This window comes from Hermetia illucens, chromosome 4 (genome assembly GCF_905115235.1).
Source record: "Hermetia illucens chromosome 4, iHerIll2.2.curated.20191125, whole genome shotgun sequence".
Taxonomy (NCBI): Eukaryota; Metazoa; Arthropoda; class Insecta; order Diptera; family Stratiomyidae; genus Hermetia; species Hermetia illucens.
This window is the reverse complement of record NC_051852.1, coordinates 50,145,004-50,172,802: the sequence shown is the minus strand read 5'-3', so window position 1 is coordinate 50,172,802 and position 27,799 is coordinate 50,145,004.

Here is a 27,799-nt window from a genome sequence, read left to right as displayed (position 1 = left end):
CTCCGATATAATGTTGATCTAACACCATTGCAATACATGCGTTGGACAGTGACTGGTCTCTTGGCAAAGAGCCACTATACCATATATTCCATCCAGTAAACCATGTGCTCGGAGTAGATTTCTTAGTTAGCCCAAACAAGTCGGGAAACCGGAAGCTAGACGCTTCAGGTACGAAAGGTTTTCTGTATTTCTTGTATAAAGAGATTTGAGTGTGCATTTTTCCCATTAGTATGTAGCACGTAATAACCGAATATATAATATTATGTGAAAATATCCACTTTCAAGGGATATTGACATTCAAAGTCTTGAATTCGGATAGAAGCGATAGCTTCGACCTATTATAACTCTGTTAGCAATGGTGCGGTTTTCACCAAATTTGGTAAGGTTGTGCTCTATGCCGTAGCCTACATTGCTGCAAGGGGAACACGGGAGTTTTTACACAATTTCTTCAAAAATATGGTAATATACTATTATTAATTTAATTTGAGGAGATATCGATATGGAGAATATTTTGGCGCCCGGGTACTATATAGAGGCAGCTTCATGATTTTTTTCAGATGCTTATGCGCAGGCCGGATAGGTGGGAAGTAAACACCCAGCCGTGGATAAAAATTGGCTATGGGAAGGATATCCAGAAATTAAACTAAACATGGAGGAACAGAAGGAGAATAAAGTTACGGTGCAGTGCTTCGGAAACCCAGTACCGGCGGTTTTTGGGAGCGGGCAAGCAGGCTCCCGGCCGTCGATATCCCTCGACTTCAGTGCCTCGGTGGTGATTACTTGGCCATCGTTGCATCGAATACTACAAGTAGCCGGGAAAAAGAGGCATTTAAAAGGAGTATATCACTCCCGAGAACTCCCCTGTTTAAAATACACGAAAAGATGCCCCACAAACTGGTCATTCATTAGCCCATAGTGGGGTGACTACACCTGGTCGGAACATGCCACAGGACTTAGTGTTTGATACATTTAGGATTCGTCTACTATACCATGGTGCCAAGGCCGAAAAAATGTCCCGAAGTAATCAAGCGTGACCCAGGCAAGACAAGTGGCACCCCCTCAAAATCCAAGGGAGGTAAGCTTGGAAAGAGGAGTAGAGAGGGCGCGAACGATTCTTTCGGATCCTCACAGGACGCAAAAAGGCAAAAAGGCCTCTTACCGAGAAAAGGGAAGGCAAACAAAGTTACCAAAATCGTGGAAACTGCGGCACCAGCTCCAATCGACCCAAGGGAGGCAAAGTCCCAAAAAGGAACCAAGCAAGCATGGACCATGGTTGGTGGAAAGAAAAATTTGACACAGAAAAGAAGATTACGGCCCGAATTAATTATCATCTCCAAAAAAGCTGATGGACCTTGGAGAAAACGTCAGCCGAATCAAACGCTCTCAGAAAGGAAATTTGATGCTGGAGCTGAAGAAGTCTCCGGTCAAAACGGGAGAAAATTTTCTCGGCAAGGTGGAGAAGTCCTTAGGAGAAGAAATACAAGTACGGGTCAGAAAGCCGGAAATTGTTATACAATGTAAGGATATTGATGACATCACGACCAAGGAGGATATCCGCGACGCCTTCGAAAAGCAGTTCGGACCACTTGGCTTGCAAGATTCCGCAATCAGGAGACTGAGGAAGGCAGACCGAGGCACGCAAACGGCAATCATTAGCTTATCAGCTGAAGCAGCGTTCAAACTGCTGGCGGCTGGTAAAGTAAAAATAGGTTGGGTCGTTTGCCGACTCAAGGAGCAGGTGTCCCCCAAACGCTGCTTTAGATGCTTGGAATTCGGCCACATAGCAGCGAAATGCACCGGTGGATTTGACAGGTCAAAAAGTTGCAGAAAATATGGGGGAGAAGGTCATATGTTGAGGCAGCAAGGGAGCCTGAATATATGCTTTGCAATGAGAAAAAGGGCGTCGACTGTCGGCACGTTGCAGGCAGCGGCAGATGCTCAGTGTTTAGGAGAGCCCGAATGCAGTGAAGAAATGATGTTGATACAAATCAACCTCAACCACTGCGAAGCAGCGCAAGACCTTCTCTCGCAGATCATCTATGAGAAGGGAATCGAAGCTGCCATAATCAGCGAGCTTCATCGCAATAATAAGGGCGGTACCTGGACTGTAGATGTAGCTGGCAAGGCGGCAATAGGGGCCTGTGGAAATGAAGCCATTCAAGAAGTGATGGACTTTCTAGAAGTTGGATTCATCAGGGCAAAAATAGCTGGTATCTACATATATACTTGCTATGCTCCACCAAGCGTGACGATAGCAGAATTCCAAGGAATGCTAGGTATCCTGGTCTCCGATGCAAGAAGTCGAAACCCCAAGATCGTAGCGGGTGACTTCAACGCGTGGATTGGGGTAGTCACACAACGAACACCTCCTGCTCGAGGCTTTCGCGGAGCTAGAATTGGTGCTTGCCAATTCGGGAAATGTTTCCACTTTTCGTGGGACAGGGTCGGGCTCAATAGTCGATCTGACATATGTGAGCACCATATTGGCGAGGGAAATGACATGGTTTGTCAGTGAGTATTATACTCGCAGCGACCACCAGGCGATTTTCCTCCAGATCGAATATGGTCCATGCGTCGATGTGCGTTCCCGTGAAGCTGGAAACCGGGGCTGGGCCGCGAAAAGGTTTGAAGAGGATGCATTCATAGAGATGCTATTAATAATAATAATAATAATCGTTGGCGCAACAATCCGTATTGGATCAGGGTCTTGAAGTGTGTTAGAGCACTTCATTCAAGACCATAACGGTACACTATAGTGAACTGTAGGAAGGAATGTGGTCAACATTGCGCTCGCCCGAGATTATTACCCTGATTTGACTCACGTACTCAGTCACAGCTGAGTCGACTGGTATCCGACGTCAAGTCACGATACAAATCCCACTGCCACCAGCGAGACTTGAACCGCGGCCTTCCGTATAACAACCCAGTGCTAATCACTGAGCTATTCGGACACAGAGATGCCAGTGGGAGGCTAAAATCCCGGTGGTGTGGCTACAGAAAAGGTACAGCAAATGATGGGATGCATAACGGGAACATGCGACGCTGCTATGCCGAGGCGACGAGTTCTCGCAAAAAGGCGCTCAAACTGTTGGTGAAATGAAGAGATCACGGTGATACGTGGAATGAAGAGATACGCGGTAAAGCACCCCTTCTGGATGCTGTTCCCAATAGAGTCCTTAAACTCGCTGTTAAGACTAGATCTGACTAGTTTATCAGCGTGTTTGAAACATGCATGGTAGAAGGAGTTTTGCCCTTCCGGTGGAAGAGGCAAAAACTAGTTTTGCTCCCAAAGCCGAATAAGCACTCAGGACACCCATCGTCTTACCGACCGATTTACCTTATCGACACGGCGGGAAAGATGCTCGAAAGGGTCATCCACAACAGACTGTTCCCTATCAATACAAGGATAGACTATCTGAGCGACAATTTGGATTTCGTTAAGCCCACTCAACGATCGACGCCGTAGAAATTATTTTGAAGCTGGTTCGCGAGGCAAAGTCGTCTAAAAAATGATGTACCCTGGGAACGTTGGTCGTCAAAAATGCGTTCAATTCCGCAAGTTGGGAGTGGATAAAGAGCTCACTGGCTAAAACGGGTGTCCCTAGTTATTTGACTAAGCTCCTCGACAGTTCGGAGAGGACATTTTGGTACTACACGGATGAAGGATCCAAGCAGTACACCGTCATCGCAAGAGTACCACATGGCTTAGTGTTGGGTTCTCTCCTGTGGAACGTCATGTGCAATGGGGTCCTTGTTCTCCACGTGCCAAAGGAGGCCATGATAATTGGTTTCGAAGATGATCTAGCTGTGGTTGTCGTCGCGAAACAACCATTAGCGCCATAAAAGCGTGGCTGGAGATGGTTCAGCTTGACCTTGCGGAACAAAAGATGGAGGCGGTGTTGATCGTAGGAAGAGGAATACGGTTAATATTCGTGTTGGTGGTCGCGTCATCACTTCGAAACCGGTTATCAAATACCTAGAGGTGATGACTGACACTAAAATCAATTTCAAGGGATATCTGGACCATGCCTGTGAGAAAGCAGCAAATACCAGCCTATCATTAGCGCCGATGATACCTAACATTGGAGCCCCAAGATACAGTCCCAGATTACTTGTGGCCGAAGTGGTTCGCTTCACACTGTTACACGCGGCGCCAGTTTAGGAGAAAGCACTAACGTGTGAGAGTAATTGGAGGAGGGTAAGTATGACTTACCGCTTAGTGACCCTAAGGGTGTGTAGCGCCTTCAGAACAATATCAGGCGAGGTAGCGTGTGTTATTGCGGGAATGATCCCGATAGGCATTCTGGCAAGTGAGATACGCTGCCTGCACGAGAAAAGGAAAATGAATCCTCCTGAAAATGATGCAAAATACCGAAAGGCGGCAAGGCGAGAGTTGCTGGAGAAGTGGCAGCAACGGTGGGACGACTCGCAGAGGGGTCGCTGGACCCACACTTTGATTCCCCGTATTTATGAGTGGATCCAGCGACGACCCAGCGAGATTAACTACTATCTGACGCAATTCTTGTCAGGACATGGTTACAGGAAGTATCTGCACCAATTTAGGCTGGATGATTCTCCCTTTTGTCCTGAATGTGGTGGCACACCTGAGGACCCGGAGCATGTTATGTTGCACTGTCCATGATTTTTCTCAGAAAGAAGGAGTTTAGAAGACTCCCTAAAAACCAAACTAAGCCCGCAGAACATCGTCGGGGAAATGTTGAAGTCGGAGAGAAACTGGTGTGCGGTGAACTCCTCAATCAAAAGAATACAGGAGGAACTTAGAAGACCGGAGCGCGCAAGAAGGACGCGAAGAACGGAAGGCTTGGCCGTTTAAAGTGTAGTCCACCCTAATGCTTTGCAGCAGTCCCACGGGAAAGGAAGAAGGAGAAAGTGGGGGTGGTTTTAGTGGCTGAGAATCCCACATGCTGCTGCAACCTGGCGCGGCAGTTTCTTTGTAAGATTTCCACCTCCACCAATAAAGACGGACAGACAGTAAACCATTTTTAATTTAAAAATAAAACCTCCTGTTATCGGCTCCATAAGAAAGCCTCCGATAGCACCTATAAGGGAAAATCAATGCCACAATAACCGATTGACGATGAATGTAAGCTAGCAACGGAACGGAAGAATGCTGCATAATGGGCATGTACAGAGGCCTATTCCGAACTCTGCCGAATAGAGAGCGAATTCACAGACAGAAGAAGGAGCTGAACTCGAGAAGTACAGAGAGCAACCGCGCCAACACGATGCTCATCCTGCCGAGACAAAGAGAAAAATCTGATTTCCAACAGATTGAGTATTTTGAAGAACTGCTCAACAACCAGATTATCGGCGAGTTGGAGGTGCCCCCAACTGCAGACGACGGACAAATACTGCTACCACCAAGCATGGAAGAAACAGTCCGTGCATTTCATCGGCTCAAAAAACATAATTCGCCAGAAGCCGAGGAATTACAGCCGAACTGGTTAAATATGGAGGCGACCAACAACATCAAGCGGTTCATTAACTGATGCTCAAGGTGCGGGACAGCAAATCAATGCCTGACGACTGGTAACGAGGCGTTATCTGTCCCATACATAAAAAGGGAGATATCACACAGTGCAGCAATTATAGAGATATCACACTCCTGAGTACCATCAATAAGATATTCTCCGCCATCGCGTATTGTGCCATACGCCTAGAACATCATTGGTCCGTACCAAAGAGCCTTCACTCCAGGTAAATCAGCAACGGATCAGATTTTCTTTATGTGGCGGTCAATGGGAAAACTGCTAGAATATGCACGATCTTTTCATCGACTTTAAAGCTGGCTATAATGGCATAGCCAGAGTAAAACTGTACATGGCATGAGAGAATTTAGCATCCGCCTGAAATGGATAAGACTGACTAGCCAATTTGCGAGGCCAGATAAAAACAGCAGGATTAATCTTCCTTCGAGTTAGGCAGCTCGCCACCTCACTGGATATTGCCCTCCTTGCCTGCATTTGTATGTGCAGATGAAAAGGAATTAATCCCAGAAAGACCTCCAGGGACGCCACTAGGCTGGTTCTCATTGCCTCACAGATAAACACGCAAGACACCCCTTGGAATTTGTGTAGCTCTTTCTGATTACCCAGATTACCGTCCCATAGGTAATCATTGGCCTTAGTATTGTAGTATATATCCAAAGTAGTATCTTCGAGCTGTGACCGTAGTTTTTTCCTGCTATGGACCTACAAATCATCAGAGCTCTCGTAGCTTTCGGACAATTGTTTCCGACAGAGTAATTTTTGGTGTGGCGTAATTCCCTAATATTTGACCTCTGTTTCTAGTTTCACCTTCTTGTAATCTTAAGTGAGCAAGCTTACGTTTCCTAGTGAATTGTACTATGGTGGTTTTGACTAGATTGATACGGAGTCGCACCTTCCTCCACCAGGCACTAGTGACTCTTAGTCCAGTTTGGATTGGGTATCCTTGCCCCTACAGATTAAAACAATATTGTCCGCATAACCCTGGATCTGTATATCAGTATTTGTAAGCACGTCTAGAAGTTTTTACCCGCTTTCGGAATAAAGATCACTTTTGTCCGCCTTCATGCCCAGGGCTATGCTGCCCCCAACACCCTCAGAGGAGACTCTAAGATGATTTCTAGGCTCTTCTGGATTAGTGTTGGGAAAACGCCTTCTATGCCGGGTAATTCAGTGGTTTAAAAGTTCCCGCTGCCCAAGTTACCCTAGCTTCTGAGCATACCTCTTTTGCTAGTTTCCTCTTTTACTCCTTTCTTCCCCCCTTTTATTCATTGTTTGCGGCAGGACTCCAGGAACATAGTTCTGAGAAGCAATTGTACTCTGTCCTCCTCATTCTCAGTAAAGCAGTCGTTCATACTTAATAAACAAGTACTTGAACATTTAAGGTGGAATATTCACTAAAAGCACACCATCGGAACTGAAGCTGCATGCTAGCCATGGGAAGTACAACCCCATACGACTAACAACTAAAACTCCACTACCCCCGATTCTCACCACTCTACTAAACTTTTAATTTCTTCTAATAAATAATCAGTCATCTTATTTTTCAGTTATTATATCTATATAAACGTCAATGCTGACGTCTTGGGCTTGAATGCTTCCAAATCCACTTACAGCCAATAAATTTTAGCTGACATTTCTATTCGTGCTCACATACTCAGGTCCGATGAACTGATAAGTGTAGGAAAATAAGGAATCATTCAGAGAACCTTTAGGATCTTACTAAATCCTTGGCATCAATGGATAATTAGCTTCAACGAATCGATCAATTTTGTATGGTCAACTTGTTATACAGACGACAAATTTCTTATAAAATTTTCCAGTAGCTTCTATCTTTTATTTAGATGAAAGCAGTATCTTCCCCATATATTTTTGGGACGATTTTAGCTATATTGGGGTTCCTATGGGAGATTTGTGAGTGGATTTCTAAGCAATATGTAATAGTACGTCTACACTGGAATAGCCTGAATCAAGATAACTTTTTTACTCTTACTTCGGACAGGATTAGAGAACATTTTATTGGATAACTGGTACTACTCCCATGCAGGATTAGAGAAAAGATATTGCCTTAAAAAAGAAATACAAACAAAGCAACAAAGACTCCTGACGAACTGATTCAAAAATGTGTATGGCTCCTAGCAGAAAACTGTCTTATTTGGCAAGTCGAGGGTATAAGTGAAATTTCCGCACGTACAGCATCCAGAAAACCCAAAAATACTAAAAAATCGGCAAAGTCTTAAGGACACAAAGCCATGCGGAAGCAATCAAATTTCACAGTCGATTAGATTCAAGTGAACTGAACTGGTGAACCGGATTGGGGCTAAGAACTTGGCTGGTTTCAAAGGGGAAGGACTCAGAGATTCAATGAAACCTGAAGTGTTCAGAATGGTTTGTTTGGTTTCCTCCTTGAATTCGTTCCGAAACCACCAGAATGTAAATCTTGAATGATATGCAAATTTTTATTCACTTTTTAGGGAGATTAATAGTCTAAGTGACTTGTGTTTTGAGATTTTAATGGAAAAACTTCAGGCTCAGTGCTCCAGTTCCATCTCATTGAGACACATAAATTGGGGCCCAGTTTCAGGAAATGTCGGTTAATGGGACATTTCTGTACTTCAGGGAAATTAAGTAATGGAGCAGGGCAGGAATAATGAATACACAATGATTGGCTTAAATCAAGATTACTGGATACGGCAAAGTGAAATTTGGAATATGAATTGCCAATTTCGTTTTGTTTTGTTCTAAAAGTAGCGAATGCGTCAAGGCAGTAGATGGAGAAAGGATGATGATAAAGTATGTGGCATCTGAAAACAGAGCAACGTGGTGTCTATCCAGTAGGAACGGGCTGGTGAAAAAATTTCTGTGAAAAAAAATTGAAAAATAAACTGATTATAGTGTGGTGGACTCTATACTATGAATAGATCAAATTGTATTAGTTTGATTGATTAACTTTGAAAATTTCACCATGGAAATTAGGACAATATCAAGATCTCTCTTCAATTCGAACGGACACATCAGCGAGCTTTCAACCATCTTATTTTTCTTGAGCGGTTTATTTTTTCCGACAGAATATCACGACTGAAAGTCGAGTACTCGTCGACTCCGCTGTGAGTGAGTATACACATATATTAATTATTTAATTAATTACGATACAAAGAAAGTTAATTTCTACATATTGTCCTCAGAGATAAGAGCAAGTAAGTAGCTTGAGTTAAGCTTAAAACGAAGGAAGAAGACAAAGCCAAAGACACAAGCTGTAAGTCGTTGGAAGGCCCCGGGATCGGGGAGTGATAGTAGATGTCGAACTCCGCGAAGGGGACCTCAGAAATGTCCGCACTACGTGCACAATGAAAAGCGATCCGGAAAATAATATCGGAGTTGGTACAGCAGTCAATTAGGCAATCGCAGAGTTTGAAAAAGGTAGATCTTCTTCTTTTTCTTTAGCCTTTGTCCCGTTCACAGGCGGAGTCGGCTCGTCGGGATCTGCTTCGCCATTTAGCTCTATCGAATGCCTGATCTGGGTGCAGCAACCTCAAGGCTTTTAAATCCCCATCAAGCGTATCAACCCACTGTTCTTTCGGCCTGCCTTTTGGTCGTTTACCATGGACTTCGATGTTCAGACCAATCTTGGCGAATGAATTCTCGTTAGCACGAATTACATGGCCATACCATCGAAGACGCCTCTCTCACAATTTTTTAACGATCCGTGTAACCCCATAACGATCGCGGATATCCTCATTTCGGATGTGATCAAATCGTGTCACGCCATTAGTCCAACGCAATATTTTCGTCTCCATTACCCCAAGATGTCTTTCATTGTCTTTTATAGTCGCCCAACACTCAGAACCATAGAGAGCGACGGGAAGGACGACATTGCGGTAGATTTTAGATTTGAGACGTTCGTTGATACGTCGATTACAAAAACACCAGCTGTGGAAGGCCGCTTCATCCAGGTTGCGTTAATGCGAGAAGAACTTTCATAACGCAACGAGATATTTAAATCGCTCAGTTCTGGGCAGATCACTGCCGCTGACAATGATTATGCCTGTTTCATGGAGATCAGTCGTAAAAAGTGCAGTTTTGTTTAGATTCAATCTGAGACCTTGTTGCATGAGGCGATCATTCCATTTTTGGATAAGTTGCTCGAGATCATTTTTGCTATCAGATGCTAGGAAAACATCTGCATAAATCAGCGTGTAGGGCACTGGACGTTGGATATCCCGTGTGAAGGTGTTCATAACAAGAACAAAGAGGAGTGGTGAGAGGGCGTTTCCTTGATGAATACTAACAGAGAAATGAGCATGTTCTTCCGGCACTAAGTGTTGTCGTACCAGATGAGTTCGTGTAGCACACGGTGAAACGCTTTCTCTGAATCCAAAAATGCAATGTAATGAGGGCAATGCTTCTCACGGTGTTCCGCCATGAGTAACCGCGCAGCGTGTTTTGTTTAGTAGTTCCGCAGTTTTTGACAAATCCGGCTTGATTCACGGTTATTTCAATGGTTTCGCGAATACGATTGTCAAGAATGTGGTTAAAAATCTTCATGTTATGGGAAGGTAACCGGATCGGACGATAATTTGAAAATTCTGCTGGGCTACCTTTCTTTTTGCATATTGGAACAGTGGTACTTCTTCCTGAATAACCCGGTTAAAGAATTCATTGAGCCACAGTGTTGGGTACCAGCTTCTCGCTTTACAGAGCTCAGATGCGATGTCGTCAGGTCCTGTGGCTTTCCCCCATTTCATTCGTATTATTGCCTCCTCGACTTCAGTTGCACTGACAGGTAGTACTGGTCCAAATGGCGGCAATGATTGTGGAAGTGGAGGATGAGCAAATTCTTCAGTTGAAATCTACTCGAAGTATTCTCGCCATCTATCCGTTGCGACTCGACGGTTGGTAAGTAAAGTACCGTTCTTGTCATTAACGCAACAGCAGTGTTTGATATCCTAAGTGCGTTTGTGTCACCTTTGGCAAGTCGATACAGATCTCTCTCGCCATCCCGACTGTCCAGTTTATCGTAAAGATTTTTGTAACGGTTCCCTCGGGTGACAGCGACTGCTCTCTTTGCTTCCCGGTTGGCATTCTTATAAATTTGTTAATTGGCCAGTAAATTATCGTCGAGAAATTTGTGGTAGAGTCGGTTTTTTCACGGACCTTCATTTCAACTTCATCATTCAAAAGCCAACTATCTAGATTAATGTGCTGCTTACCCGGCTTGGTGACCCCGAGGGTTGCAGGGGCCGCTTTGTAAATCGTGGCTTTCATTTGGTTCCACAATTCTTTCACATTCGTGATGGTCGGTAATCGTGTGAGTGAGATCGTTTCTTCTTTCTTCTCACCAAATCCCCACTATTCAATGCGCTGTGGGCCAGTGCGTTCCTCACACTGTTTTATCGGTAGTTTAATTCGCAGGACGGCAATCAACGGCCGATGTTGAGGTGCGATGGTCTCATAGGGAATTGCATTGCATTCAGTGACAGTGGTAAAATGTCGGCGTCTTATGAGAATATAATCGATTTGCGTTTTACTGTTACCACTATAAAATGTAGGAAGATGAGACAACCGTTTGATGAACCATGTATTCATGAGTACAAGGTCATGGGTGTCCGCAAAATCGATTATACGCTCGCCACTCTCATTGCGCGCACCAAACTCCTTTCCCCATGGCACCTGTTACCGTCTGCCTTTTCACCCACATGACCAATAAGGTGCTTATATCAGGGTATATACCGCGTTGCTGCAAGGAAAGGAGGGGAAGGGTGCGGAGTCAAGGTGGATAGCCCAGAAGGAGAAGGTTCCTTTTAAAAGAGAGGGTCTGGGTGATTTTACATTGTAGAGCTTGAACAATGCAACAGTCACGGTTGCAGAAGGGCGGACCACAAGGGAGTTGAAAAGGAGGGCTAGACTGAGGTATAGTCGGAGGAGGAACGTGGGATAAAAACAGACATTTTGGAAGTTGTATTGATGATGTCTATGAAGTGCGAACCGAACGTAGTTTGTCATCGAAGATTACACCTAGCTCGTGAAAGGGGTTGTCGGTCAAGAGATTATAGAAAGATGCTGTGGAGGGTTAAAGTGGTTCATCCAGTGACATTTGCTGACATTCATTGTTTATCAAAAAACCAGCGGATCAATGTATCGAGGTTGGATTACAAGGAAGCACAATCCAGCGGAGATTAAACAGAGACAAATAATTCAAGGTCGTCAATGTAAAGCAAACATGGACAGGTGAGGATGGAGGGGAGGCCATTGAAAAAAACAGTATAGTGACAAGTATAGAGTCTTTGGGAATCAACAGAGGAAGGAGACGAGGAACGGGATGAGTAACCATGAAAAGAAAATCTGTAGGAACATTATGAGAGGTAGGAGGAAAGGCAAGAGATAATTAAGAGGGGAAGTTGAGTAGAGAGAGTTTGGAGAGGACAATATTGTGGTCAACGGTATCAAACACTTTGGCGAAATCGGTATAAACAGCGTGTATCCCCTGTCGTGAATTATGGCATTTAGCAACGAAGTTGGTAAAGACCAGTAGGTTTGAAATAAATAGCTTGATATTTCATGAAACCATGCTGTTCTCTCACAATGAAGTAGGACGATAGATCACAGCTGCTAAAGGGCCTCCGCTCCTGAAGACAGGGATGACAAGGGCCTCTTTCCAAAGATGAGGGAAACTTTTGAAGAGGTTAGAAAGTCTGTCGAGACCAGGTCATGGTGTCATGATTACCAATGAGCAACTCAACTAAGGAAGGCGAGAGAAGAGAGTAGAAGAGGGAGCATTGGTTGAGGGAGTAAACATGGAAAAGAAGTAAGAACAGAGAAGATCGCAGAATTTTTGTACGCAGCTGGCGGTCGAGTCAACAAAATTTATGGAAGAAGGGTAAGTTTGGGTAGGGTTCCGGGAATAGCGAGTATGCGACCAAAACTGTGTCAAGTTACCGTGGGCAAGGCTTCGCCCTTCGCTTTTTAATCATCGACTGCATAATGAAGGGCATAACTTTGAAGTGTCCAAGATCAGCTTTATACTAAGAAGCGCGAAACTTCTTCCTCAATGCATGCTATTAAGGATCTCCGTTGAGAATCAAGTTCGGTAACAACAAAGTCAAGTAGGAAAAGAAAGGACATGACAGGAAAGAAGATCGAAGAAGATATTATAAAAGATTCCAAGAGCTTGAGTTAGATAATATGTGATCCCAGCTGATTGATGCTAAGATTAAGTTGAGACCCTCAAAGTTGGGTTTGCGGCAGTTAAAATTAAGGGGACTCCGCTTCCAATTCAAGTGGAGGGAGGGGTGGTTTTGAATGAGCGCGGGGATGTTGGAAAGGAAAAAATCGAGCAAACGGAGTAGAACGAAAGAGTGGGGTAACTGTTGGAAGGAGTAGGAGGGGTTGAACGATTAGGTCCAGTGTCCATGTGGAGGTTAAAATCTACGCAGTGGAAAAAAGGGAGGCAAGGGAATTCGACTGTAAATAGTTCTGACAAACTGTCAAACAATTATTTGTACAGGCGAGAAAGACAATCAAGATACAATGAACCAGAGAAAGTTAGGCGGGGAGACACGCATGGCAACACAATCATAAGGGGAGCCAGAAGGGGGTAAGCTTGAACAGACCAATGAATACACCTTCAGTCCAGAAAGAAACATTGGCAATGAACCACATTTGCGCGGATATGTAACTTTTAAAGTAGCTGTGACTCGGTCGGAGCTGCTTTCTTTTTTCAGTTTGAAACAACGCAGTGGTGAAAGTGAGTGCACTTTTATGCACTCCAGTATCTCGTCCGTGGAAGTGGCCTGAAACGAAACAGGACGAATTCCAAAGAGCGGGTATAGAATTCTAGGAAATGGATCCTTTACATGCATCAGGTACACCCAGGCTCTACGCATCTCGAGCAACTTTGAGAATTCTATCTTAAATCAATCATGAGATTGTACCTCGGCTGTGTGCTGATATGTCGCTACCGCAACTAAATGTATTGAGGTGCAGTTACCGCTGTCGGATTGCACAGTTAGAAGATTCGCTTTCCCGTTATTAGTTTGAGTGACCGAAGAGATCCACCATGAAAAATTCGTCTGGAACGTCGACGGGACACACTAATGTAGGACATTGCTAGATTGATTCAGATCAGCCTTGGCAATGCCAGCAGAAGGCTGAGAAATAAAGTGCAGAGAGTTTACAGGAACTATACTGTCCCCTGCGCAGCACCCGTGCCGATAGGGGTGATTTGCAGGAAACTAATCACAATAATATCAAATTATTTAATATTGAGCTTCCCAGTCTGCATTGTTCAAGTGCATCTCTATCTATGTGAGCTATTTCAGCTTTGCCAAAAACAAAACTACTCAAAAATATGAAGTTACGAATTTCCCACAAAAATTTCCCCACCACATGATTTCATCCCCAACACTTCCTTTATCCTTTTGTAAACACATCATCGCGTTAGTGAGGCTCCATTGTTTCCATATGGAAGCCATTACAATTCAAACTTGAATATATTCAAATTTCTCCGACATTAAACTTTAACATTGCCGTAGCCATGATTCATGGCCCTTAAATTATTGATACGTTCCCTGCCTTAAACTACAGCTCCCGGAGAACCATCTACAAAGGAGTTCCGTGTATCCTACACTTTGAATGGTGATAACATTTTGTTCGTTGTGCAGGGTAGGTGTTGACACGATAAAGTGTTTTTTCAACGCATAAAACAACCACTCTTTGTTCACTCCGTTAAAGAAGAAATCATTGCCTGGCTTGAACAGGAACGATGGAGCCTGCTGAGATAGACGTGCGAGTGTAGTACTGTGTAAGTGAGTGCAAGATAGAAATCTTTTGTTCGTTCGAGCTCCTTGGAAAGTTGGCAGCTTACGCTGTACAGATTTCCTCCTTTTTTAATAGAATTTATTACAATGTCACACAGCCGTTCGTTGTATGGAGATAAAGGCTCTCGGAATGAAACAATTGTCTCCGTACATGCCTGCTTGATGTCATGTACAGGTAAATGCCGGATACTTTATAAGCGTATGAACTTTGGAAGAGACAGAGGGGGTGAGATCCCTATACATTTTAAATTGCTTACAGTATCACTTTAAACTTTAAATTTACGTCATTTGAGCGTCAAGTTACGCGACATTTGTTTCAATTATTCAAGTTCAAAATAGAATGACTCTTCTGACGGCAATAAAAGGAAGATGGAAAACGATTGGAGTAATATAAAAAGAAGCATCGGTCCATATAGTTTTAACTAGGAAACTTCCATAAATATCAGGAAAAAGGAAAATAATTGGTGATTATTTAATGCGTGAGGAGACAGAATTGGTTATGTGGAAAAGTGTTTGTATTGAAGATTTTTGAAAAAGTAGAGCAGGAGGAAATGAAAGAGGCAAATGTCTAATATTTAAGTGAATATAAGATATTGGACGAAAATCAAATGAAAACTAATTCTAAGCAGGCCTTGTCTTGCTTCTAAAGGGCCAGTAAAGAAATGAATCTCACTTACAGTGAATAAAGCTAAGTAGTAGCGAAAGAATCAGTAAAAATTGTAGTAAAAGTTTGTTGCTAAGGACAGGAAAATAAGTCCTCCATAGACGGCCCCATGTCCATTTAAGATGGTAGTGGGTAGAGTCGCTATAGTCTGAACGGCCGTGTAATACCTACGCACCCCAAGATATAGGTGGGTTAAACGACATTTGGACTAATAACTTTTAGTGTCTATGCGGGAAGTTGATATCCCGCTCAGGTTTTAACCCGTTGGGGAGTGCCGTCCCCACGTACTCGAGGAGGGCGATCAGACCCGAGTCTGCAAGGGACTCATCTGAAGTGGTTCTGTCACGAAGCCTCACCGGAGGTTATCTGGTACCATGGGAACCGGGATGACCCTCTGAGAGCATATGCTCCAGGAGAATTTCTGGAGGATGTGATTATTTGCGGTTGATCCCCTAGTGGGAATTTCATCGTGATTGTGGTTATGCCTACATAGTGGGCAGAGCTTCTCAGAGGTCAAGCGTGGTGTTGCGCTGTACAACTCGGGGGCCGTACCCCTTAGTTGCGGCAGAGGTGTTAGATAAGCCTCGCATCCACTGGCATGAATGCTGAGCCTGCACTCAGTATAAACCGGAACCGCTGTGCTAGTTATGGCGGGGCTCTGATTATGGTCCCAAAATCAATCCGAAGAGGACCGTGGGATTATGCCTACACGACAGGTATCCACGTTAAACCCCCAAGCTTTCATCCCTCTCAGGTATTAACACCGCTGTGAATCACATATCAAGGAGGTAGTGGAAGCATTTTCGGTCTTTCGCCAAAAACGACTAGTGCGAATAGAGCAACTTGTAAATGTCGCATCTTATTTATGCTTGAGAAATAGCTATAATCTTGGGAGTGATTTAATTTTCCGATAACGATCTCTCACTTTCTTCGGGGATTTGTAATAGGACTTCGAAATGTGCAAACGATCCACACACCGACGAAGGTTTTGGAAGAAAGTCTATATCCAAAGGCAACCCTGTTGTTGTAATGGCTAAAGACATTGGGACAGAATAGAGAGATTCCGGTGCTATAGAATGAACACCACAATAATTTAGAGCTACGCACCGAAGATGATTTCCTGTATAGAAGAGTACTCTACCTTGGTGGTCGAAAAGTCGGTTTTGGAATTGGAGGAGCTATTGAGGGAACAGATGAGTTGGTGAGGATGTTGAAGGTATGACGGACTAGAACGGCGTCAATGTTGGGAGTTTGACAGATGGTTGAAGAAGTAATTGGATCAATCTTCATTTTTGAAGGTGTTGAACAGTGGCGAAGGACTTTGCGCTCTTGGTGCCATAGTCGTTTCATTTGGAATCCAAAAATCTTGGACCAGAAAATATAGCCGAAAATGTGAGGCATTGGGATGTTTTATTTGGTGATAGGGCATAGGCACCACTTGTACGGTCCACTGCTTTGATTGTATGAGACAGACAAGGTTGTTGATAGGTGGCGCTGGATGACTTCTTTGACGGTAGGGATGAGAGTGTTGCTGATTTTTAGGAATAGGGTAGAAATGTCCTCCCACATATTTCCGAGGACTTAGATATAGTTACTATTTGGAGAAACATTTCTAAAGTTCATCTAAATAAGAATTCAGGCAAGCGTCGTCTGCCGGGCTGTTTTTAGTAGAGGTATAGAAGATTAGGTCGTCCGCATATTGGAGGACTCGAATGAAGTTTGGATTTACGGAGAGCGACTGAAAGGACTGATCCTTGTGCCAGTAGGATAGGAGTCGGGAAGTGTGACTGTATGTGGACTAAGAAATTCTGCTCACCTAGGAAGGTAAATATTAGTTTGCATCGATGCGGATGAAAGTTTCGGATCCCAGAAAGATTAAAGAAGAGTCCAAACTGCCATACGGACTCCAGAAACCTTCCTTAGGATTCTGCTTTTTCTTGGGAATCGGCACAATGCAAGCAATCGGCGCAAAAGTGGACGTTGTGGAGGCAGTGGTTAGTGATTGAGAATTGGATGACGGAAATACATGAAGAGCCTTTTCTAGGACGATAGAAGGTATTTAATCGAGTTTGACTAATTTTTTTCATTGTTGGATAGGGTTATTGAATTCACCACGGTGTTCGGACTGATGAAACGGATGGGTGGGATGCTTCTTCGAAGTTCGTGGTCGAGGAGTGATTGGAAGAAACGGCTCGCGTTGGCTTGTCGTGGTATGACGGATGGGTGTGAGAGGAGGAGAGAGATGAACGCGTTGATTTCATCTTCAACATGTTGGTTACGGATATGAAGGGCGCATCGCTGTACTTGGAAGAAGTGGTCTGCCAGGATTTTCCCATTCTAGAGCGGGATGTATCTTGGGGAAGGATAACACATTGTTGGAAAGTTTTCCCAAGGCAGGTTAGGTTTTTCTGAGCTCTTTGTATGTGCCACGGTTGTGGAGATTGTTGGTGGAGAGGGCCAGAACCCTCTTGTGGAATAGGGATTTTATTTAGGAGGTATGAAGATTGCACAGAATATCTGTTTCTAAATAATCTATCCTGAAGAATATTTTTATATTTGATATATTCCAGGATATGATTGCGGTAATTATTGGTTGGGATCAGCTCTTTATAAACTTGCTGAATTGCTTTAATATACTGACGAACTGCTAGGCCAATGAAATTTTTGGAGATGGAAGGTTTCAAGGAAGTTGAAAAGGTTGGGGCTAGGAATGGCAGTAATATTACTGCTGATGAAGAGATGATCGAGGTAGAAGTGGGCGAACCAGGCAGCTCATTGGTGTCAAAGTTCAAACTCATGTCTGCGAGCTGGACCAATAATGGAGTTAAAGTTTAACTCGATTTTCCTAACGTCCTCTGTTCTCCAAATATTTAACACCTTGTTATGGCCGTTAAATATTTGGAGAAGTAGGATTGGAGATGATGGTAGCATACACTTCCTTTCGAAATTGCACAAGTAATAATAGTAGGACGTACCGGATACTACCAGGAAAGCTTGCTCAAAAGAACGCAAACTAATTTCGAGGCTGCATACTTTTGTACTGACCAAATCGCATTTTTCGAAACAGTTTTCGACAGTCTAAACAGGGAATTTATCTGCGGTGTTCTACGCAGGAGGGGCACCCAGGGTGATATATGGTGGCTTTATCGGGGTAACATCTGAGAGGAGTTTGAAGTTCAAAGCGAAAACACGGCGCTTCAGGTTTCCGATTCAATTGTTTTATGATATATGCTCTTCCTCCATTTTCTTCCATTCCGTTTATAAGTTGACTGAGGTCGAGTTGTCTTGGGGTGGATTCTTATCTACTATTTGCCGGCTAGTGTTGCTGTAGAAAATGGTGGGTATAGTACTTCCTCGATGACCAGAGAGTGTCGTTGTGAGACGGGATGAATTCGTAACGAGGAAGCTTCCGGATAACTGTCATGACAATGGGTAATAATGAAAAGACTGATTTGATTGAAATTCCCAATAAAACAATTGAAGATCCAGCCGAGAAGAAATCAGGTGCATTTATCAACGACTTCACCTGCTGTGAGATAGTTTGTTGTCCTTATTTCTCAGAGAGGTAATGTGCACGGCAAGGGCACGGTGGGTAAGTTGCTGAAACAGGCTATGTATCCTGCAATGCTGGCAATCGTGGAGGGTGCAATTGGTTTTTCAAAATACCAGCACGAGTTCAGAGTGGCACGATCCAGTCATCACCCATGAAGTAACAAATACTTACAATTCAGCTGGCCGGGATCAAATCTAGCCTGCTCCACATGGGATGAACCCCTGCAATATGTAGTGATAATCCTAAAAAAATACTTCTTTTATGGAGAACAATATTACTACACAAACGAAGACACAGTGAGAAGTGCCGGCATCTGCCTTGGCAGAAAAGATAGAGGGATTTTATAGAGCTTCTGTACGGTGGCCAGGGTTATATTGATTGATATTTCGCGCTGGAGATGAAATATTTCAATGATATCAAAATTCAAAGGAAAATTTTCTTGGGGGATGTCGTCACTTTAACTGCGGGATGGGATACACAGCGAAAATAAAGGTTGGAACACCAGCTGATCACTAAGGTCCTAGTTTATGGGTAACTATGTTGAAATGAATTATCAGGTCATGAAATTCGTCACTCGGTAGTATGGTTATTTGAGCTATTTAAACCACACAGGATATGACTACAAGTCCTCCTCCTGTGGAAGGACCCAGTGTACCATTCCTTTTATTGACTTTTATTGACGGGGAGCATGTTGTTACACGTGTTTGCCGAACCAGATATTTAGATAATATTATTAGGGATCAACTTTTGTCGCGAGATGGTAATAAGTACAAGGCAAGCCCACATTGGGCGCCTTTTGAGGAAAGGGTCATTTTAAGGCAGAAACATAGTAGCAGTGCAAAGAGATGTTGGAAAAGTTCACAAATCTGTGCTAACAGTAGCAACAACTTATGCCTTGTATATTTGAGTCAATATGATGGAAATTTTTCCAAAAAAACACATATTACATTTGCCACAATTTCGCGGAACTCTTGCCAGTAGTTTTTATCAAATTAGAACATGATTCTATCCTTATCTTATGAAATGCTAATTTTTTCTCAAGTTCTCGTTCCGTTTCTATGCTCATTGCTAATTAATTAAAATTGCAATGTTAATAACAATTCAGTCCAAGAGCATATTTTCAACGATTTTCCATATTTAGATGCGATTATGTAGATGGAAAATTCGGTTTAGTTAAAGTGAGGATACCAGTAACAAGAACTGCAAATGTAGTCGTAAAAAAGGTTCGGTACTTTGTCAAGGCAGGACATCCTGCATCATGGATAGTAGATGCAGACTCCAAACAGTTTAAGGTAAGCTTAATGTTTCTTCTTTATCAGTGAAAATTCTGAAAATTCAAACGATCATTTCTTGATGCCCAGAATATATTTTCCTATAATTTGGTGTAATGAAATTATGCGACTATGTAAAGGGATCTCCCTTGGGCCAGCGCAAGTGCTAGTAAAAATACCTTGTGTGGGTGGCTAGAAGGTCAACCACAACCGACTGGTTGGCAAAAACAGGAACCAAAAATTAATTAAAAAACCTAAAGTCTCCCACGCAGAAGAGACGGATGACTTCTCATCAATGATGATAAATAACTGAAGAAGTGGAAAGAATACTTCATCATAGTTCTTAATCGTATCACATTCGGTGAAGCTCCTCTGCGTGCTCCCTGCCGTCACAAAGATAATGGTCGAAATAATCCTGGAATGTATCAAAAGACATCTCGAAAGCTTGCTCGACAGAGCAAGCTGGTTTTTGCTTCGGATGCTCCTGCATTGACCACTTGAATACCCTAAAAATCATCAATTGGAATTTGAAATTTTTCCTTCGTTGCCCCTGCTTTTCATCGATTTTGAGAAAGCTTCCAACAACATGAGTTGGGAGTATATCTGAGTGCAGAGGAGGGGAAAATAATAGTTATTATCAGAGCGACATATGATGGTGCCAAATGCCGCATGATTAATCGAGATTGAACTTTGGAGGATTTGGAATTCCAAAGCGGAGCTCGCTATCTGTATACGGAGGAATTCAACGGACGATGTCATCTTTCCTAATTACCTCCACTACACTAATCACATCTGTTCATCTACTTAATCACCCGATGATAGACCTTGCTCAAATGGCTCTACATTTGGAAAGAGAGACAGGGAAAGTTGGATTGAATATAAACACCAACAAAACCAAGATTCTCAGTGTGACGGGTCATCCACTGCCCTATCTGCGTTAATGAGCAGAGTATCCAAGTCGTTGACCAATTTGTATATCTTGGAAACGTGGTATCTGCCGACGGTGTCACCGAATTGATTGATGAGCGAAGCAAACAGTGCTAGATTCGCTTTCGTTCGTCTAAAATCTGGAAATACAGTTATCTCAACAAAATCATCAAGTTGACATTGTTCTGCGCTAGTGTCCTTTCTGTGTTGCTATATGGGAGTAACACATGGAAAGTGAACTACACTGGTGATGAAAAGCTTCAAGCCTTCGTCAACACCTCTCTGCGTTGTATTGTTGAATGTACGCTGGCCTGATACTTGCACTGGCATGCGATCTGATCGGACAGGGGAAGCGGCGGGCTACGTCATGAAATGGAATCGACTCTCGCAAAAGGGCAGACGAGTGGGTCGCCCCAAAGGGCACTTAGTGCAGAACAGCAGAGAAGAATTGCGAGTGTCTCAGGAAATCGTGAAGTCATGGGGTAAGCTGAAGGGCATTTCATGTAAATACGAACAATAGCGCTGAGATGTAATTGTCCTGCTATACCCCTCCAGGAGGTGGATGGCAGCCTTATATAATATATATATATATAAGCAACAGTCAACAACAGCAACAATTAGAAGGGCTACTGGAAGACTATGGCATGGGCGAGGTGTCAAATTTTCATAGAAAAAAACAAATTTCTTGCACGGCTTAATTTTTGCATAAACATCCAACAAAAATATTATCAGAAAACTAGTTGGAAGATAATGGAAACTTCCATACTAAAGTACAAAGTAAAGTAAAAAGTACTTCAACGGTTCGCATTTATATCCTTCACGTATATAGGGAAAGACGGCAAAAGTCTGGCAAGCACATTAAATGCTAAGCAGTGTTTAAAAAGGGCGGTCGGATCAGGACTCGTAGAGAACAGAGCCTCCACATGGAAGAACTATCCATCATTCTGCTTGGAGCAAAAATAGTTGATTTGTCTGAGTTCATCAAGGGCAAGCACAATGTGCGCCAAGCTATTAAGAACTTGGTGAAAGCCATAAGGGCCCTCTATAATAGGTCGCAGGAGAAAGGGCACCCAAGTGAAAGCTGAAACCGTCCGTCCAAATAGTGTCACATACGACCCAAATGACACCTAACCGTAGTGCCATCGATCTGCTATCAAATAAAAGAGTGCAGGAGAAAGATGATGATCCTCTAGAGAATCAGCAGGCGTCTAAGAGAAAAAAAGCACAGTAGTAGTTCCGAAGAACGAAGGTAAAAGCACAGAAAGCAGGAGCCCTTAGTACGATCGTCGACAACCGCAGTGAAAGCTAAGGGAATCGAAAATGGACCAAGATCATTCACAAACACACGAAGAAGAAATCGAAAGTGCGAATTCGCCCAAAGGCAATTGTTATCTCCAGTAACCGCAACCTATCCTACACGGAAATACTAAAAAAGTTCAAAACTGAAGATCTAGGCGGAAATAGAAGTAAAATCCGAAAGACCCAGAAAGATCAACCCAAGCCACAGTATCTCTCTTCCTGGCCAAGTGTCACCCTCAATCATCGCGGTGGATGACGTTAATTGGTGACATAAAACCACGTGAGATGCTATGGTTTGGGATGATCCGACTGATCAAATATGTCAATGGGTAAATGCATAAGTGACAATGGGAAATGAAAGATTGAAAGAGTACTTAGAACACAATATTCAAGACAAATTTAGTCACAAATGTTGTTGGTGGAAGACTCATTAATTTTTTCCTTTCTAAGGAAGTAGGCAGCATTTCAGTTGAAACGATTCCCAATAGCTCTTTACATAACTTACTTCTAAATGAATACTGAAGGAAATTGACGGTAAAGCACTAAACAACATCCTTAAGGCAACTGTCTGAATCTGGTTAAAGAAATTCGCTACTAGTGTCGAACAGTAATTAGCTAAAATACTATTTCATACGTCAAGTAAGAAGTGGCTGGGCCTAATCTCAAAGTACCACACTTCGGAAGACACATCGGATGTGAAGCTCACCAAGATCCACGAAGGAACCGTGGAGGCTATAGAAGTTAAAACGGTAGGGCCAAACAGGGAAATGGACCAACTGCCCACAGAAGACGAGAAGCTAGACGACATCAAGCGGTCTGCGAAAAGTAAGGAAATGCTACGTCGAAGGTGGAGAATGATACTACGATATTTAAGAAGAGCTCCAAGCACTAATGGAACCAATAGAGCAGCAGGAGGTTACCTGGGCTATTTTAGGCCCAGGTGACCAATATGCGAAGTTTCATATGCCGCAATTGGAAGGGAAAGTTCCAACGATAATATTAAAATAGCGCAGGGTCAAAAACCCTACATGCACCAGGGTAGATTTGCAGGGAAGAAACATGCAAGTAATTTTGGATTCCTCTCGTGAAAAATCAAGGGCTTTCAGAGTTTCTTTCTGAAGGTGTCGAGTGACTCCTTTATGCAGATTCAACATTGAGGGCAACTGAGAAGTATATAAAATAATAAAATATCTCAGGCAAATAAACTGGAACTCCTATACAAGATACACGAGTTACAACTTGGCTCATCTACTGGTGGTCGTTGACATCGGGAGCGAAACTGATCTGGAGACAGTAATGGAAGGCGTCAATAGATTTGCAATCGACGCATTTAAAGTCAGCTTTCCAGCTAAGAGAGTTAAGTCATTGAAAGATATACCCTAGTCGAACAGCAACTCACCCAGAATGAGAACGAAGGTGCAAAAACTCTTCAACGGGCGAAACAAATCGGCAGCTGACGGAAGTACCAAAAAACATTGACGACGTATATCAATGCCATCAAAGAAGCAAAATGAAACAGTTTCAGGGAATACTATGAATGGATCCAACAAACCCCAGAGGTACCCAGGCTATACAAAGCTGTAGCTAAAGACTTGGCAATATTTTCTGTCCGTCTGAAGAAGGAGAATGGGACATTCACCGATAATGAGGCCTGTTTTCCTCATCTACTTCTCTGAATTCATCAAGGCGGAAGGTAACAGACAGAAGGTAAGTAAAGGTCAATTGAAAACAACCGAAAAGGGTTCGTTTGGAAGCGTGAGTAAGATGGGCAGTGGGAACCTTTCAACCAAATCACCCGGAGTAGCGCCCTAGTCCGGAAAGGCCTAGAAATCATTTTGGGGTATCGCCTAAGAGTGGTAAGGAGCAGCACAGCCTAGGGGTATATACATGGCCTGGTCTTTACACCGAGAGACAATAAACACCCTTTTCACCCTAATTCTTGCAGACAAGTTTGTCTGACATTGTTTTTACAAACTATATCAGAACTAACGTTCTAATGCGTAATCCTACATCCATGTCGACACACTTACCGGACAGGACGGTCAACCGAAACGGTCTTGTATGACTGCATTACGGGATGCCACAGAAACTAAAGAAATAGCATTGTGTGCGTTTTTGGTCATCGAAGGTGCGTTCGACAACACAGAGATACGAGATGCCCTGATTCGCAAGGTAATAAGAAACTTCGTGGCCTTCTGGGTGGGCAGAATGTTAGAGAGCAGGCAAATGGAAATACAAACAGGTACAAATTCTATTGCCGTGAACACTACTCAAGGTTGTCCACAGGGTGGGGTATTATCACTATTAATCATGGTTGAGTTGAAAAAATCCATCTTGTAGTAAGAGTAAGTAAGAGAAAAACCAAGGAACTCACTTGGGGAGAACCACTACATCACTACCAGTGCCTCCACTGTTAGCGGCAGCAAAAGTTTCAATTAGATGGTGTTCCTGCGTCTGAGAGAGCAAATTTCATTAAAGTGGAGGTACGAGTGCTTCATGTTTGGACACTTGGCGGAAGCATGCAGCGACGGGATCGATTGAGCCGATTATTACCAAGGAATGCAATAAGGCCGGAAGTAGAAAATGCCTGGAATTCAGAAGGCATCGATTGCAATGAGATTCATTCAAATAAACCTCACTCATGTCAAGGTCGCAGATTCCATTGGTGCAGTGGCGATATGGGCTTGCTGAATTTGAAGACATGCTGGAGAACTTCGTTTACAATGCAAGGGGATGAAGCCCGATGGTGATTTCCTACCATCTTGTTGAAAATAATCCAGGGATTATTCCCCCACGATCGCGGTTGAAATCTCTCTGGTGGCAGAGGGATTTGCACGTTATCTCCGCGGGTGTACCGCAAGGTTCCGTACTGGGCCCACTACTGTGGAACATCTGGCATAACGATGTTGTTAATCTTCCGATTCCGGATGAGGTCGCAGTGGTGGGCTATGCCGACGACACTGCACTGATTGTAGTTCCAAAGCATTTGAAACATATTGAGTTGTACTGATTCGAAACAATCAGTGCTGTTAATGTTTGATTGGCTAACGCTGAGCTCATACTTGCGGCGAAAAAGACGGAAACGGTCTTCGTAATCAAGCGCCACAAGAGCAATTTTGCTTACATTAGAATCGGGAGTCATATTATCACTTCCAGATCAGCATTCAAATACTTGGGAGTGATGATAGATGGAAAGCCCAGTTTTAAGCAACACGTGGAATATATCTGCGAAAAGACATCCTTTCAGCGCTGAATATCTTCTCTAGAGTACAAAAATTGAGTACGGTCTATAGAAGAACTACTTTAAAGCTGTTTTCTACTTTGGGGACTGTCTCAGGTGATGCGACGTGCCGATTGACATTTTGGCAGATGAGATGACGAGCATGTATAACATCAAATCCACCAAGTCCCAGCGATGGAACCATTCAACAAAAGTTCTTTGGAAATCAATTATAATTTCATCCAGCTTGTCACCGGTCATTGAAGATACCGTTCATACCTGCATAGGTTTAAATTAAACACCTCAGCTGATTGTCGAAATTGAGATTGGGTACCGTGCGTATTTTTCCAATGCCTGAGGTTCGTGGGAGAAAGGAGAAAGCTTTAGCAGCTTGCAAGTAGGATTGATTGGGAAAGTAAGTAAACTGCGAGAAACAGATGAGGTCAGGAAAATGCGGTAGGCGTCGATAGAAGGACGGAGACCTAGCTAAAGTAAACTAACTCCGCCCCGTGATGTGATACCAAAAGGTGGTTCCACGAGTAAGGGGAGTCGGATATGGTTTTAGTGGGTAAAATCATACACCCTGCCGTATCCAGGCCAGTACCTTTTAAAGATTTCTACCTCCTTAAGTCATCATCAATGGACAAGACGTGCCACGGCGAAGGAGGGAAGGAGGATAAATATTTAGGTATGACATTTGATGCTAAGCACAGCCGGAAAAGACGCATTCTAAAATAGAAGGAATCCACTCGTTGTTGGTAAGGAATTCCCAGCTCATTATCGATAATAAGTTACTGATTTACAAGAAGGTTCCAAAGCCCATATGGACGTACGACGCACATCTCAGGAGTTGTGCCAAAGAATCCAACTTGAAAGTCGTACAAATATTTGAGAACCAAATGCTTACAAAAATAATAGACGCTCCTTGGTTTTTAAGGTTTTGTGTGAAACAAAACCTTATTAGAATCGATTCGATGTCTGTCTGTCCGTCTGTCTGTCTGTCTGTCTGTCTGTCTGTCTGTCTGTCTGTCTGTCTGTCTGTCCGTCTGTCTGTCTGTCTGTCTGTCTGTCTGTCACACCCGATTTATTCGGAAACGGCTGGACCGATTGTCACGAAAATTGGTAGGAGTATGTGGTCTGCTGTTCCCTTTACATGCAGCAACTGACGCCATTTTGTGTTAAGTTTGAGGGGGGGCTCCCCATACATGTGAAAGGAGGCTGCAAAATTTTTTTTCACAGAATGTAGTCATGTGGGGTATCAAATGAAAGGTCTCAATTAGTACTTTTCGAAACTGGTTCAATATTTGATACTGGGTGAAATATAGGGGAGTGAGGGCTCCAAATATGACCATCAAAAAGTGTAACAGGTCTCGTTCTCAGAACCTATCCAACCGAAAAATCTGAAAAAAATCACAGTAGTGCAACTCTACGAAATCTAGGCCTCAAAATATATCCGGTTCCGATATCTGTACAAATAAAGTTAATAATAGTATATTTTCACATTTTAGAAATTTACCCGGCACCCCTCTTATGTTCATTGCAGAAGTACAAAATTTGACAAGCGTATAATGAAGAACATAATGCACAATTTGGCCAAGTTTGAAGAAAATCAAACTATTATTAACAAAGTTATAGGGGGTGAAACTTTACAATTCTTTGTGAATTTCGTGCACTCTACAACCTGCATGACGTCATCATCACATATCAATTCATCAATACCACAACGAAGTAAGTTCGTTTGAATTGGGTGGAAAAGAATTATTTTGTTTTAGTTTTTTAATCATTTGTATATGAATATCAATTATTCCAACGAGACATGTGTGTATGTAGGTATATAGTATATGCGTGCTAATGGACTTTGCGGGTAGTGCCTAATTCAGATAGATATAAGAAGTAAATCGGAAATATGGGTACGATCAATTGATATACGTACATATATGTGTACAGTATTCGGAAATAGGCAGTTTGTTTAGTTATGTACGTATGTCTCGTAGTTTGGAAAAATATAAAGGATTATGTTGTTGTAGCTATATACGGATAGAGAAATGTGCGTTGAAATTTCTTACATAAGATGAACACAAAACCTTTATACCCGAAGCGCGAGCTTTCGGTATTCCGACTTGTTTCGTAATGAGGATCTGCAAAGGGACCTGAGAATCAAGTGAAAATAACGAAGTCTAAAAATTGAAAGATATTTTAAGTATGATGAAACGACTGAAAAAAAGAAAACCAAATGACATACTAACATAAAGGACAACCTACCAAAGGATACAAGCTATTGAGGAACAGTCAGATCCTGGGCAAAGCCAAGATGCTGGGGTTGATCAGATGGTCTTCTCCCAATAAACGTGAAACAGAAATTTGTTCCGATTTTTTATTAAACACTTTAAGTTATCTTTCTAGAAAGTCCTACTTACCGCTATAAATATATAGTAACGTATATCATACACTAAAGTTAAATCTCTAATTTAGCTTGAATTTCTTCAAAGAAATAATTTAAGTAAACGAGAGCCCACCCTTTTTTGAATACCAGATGGAAGAT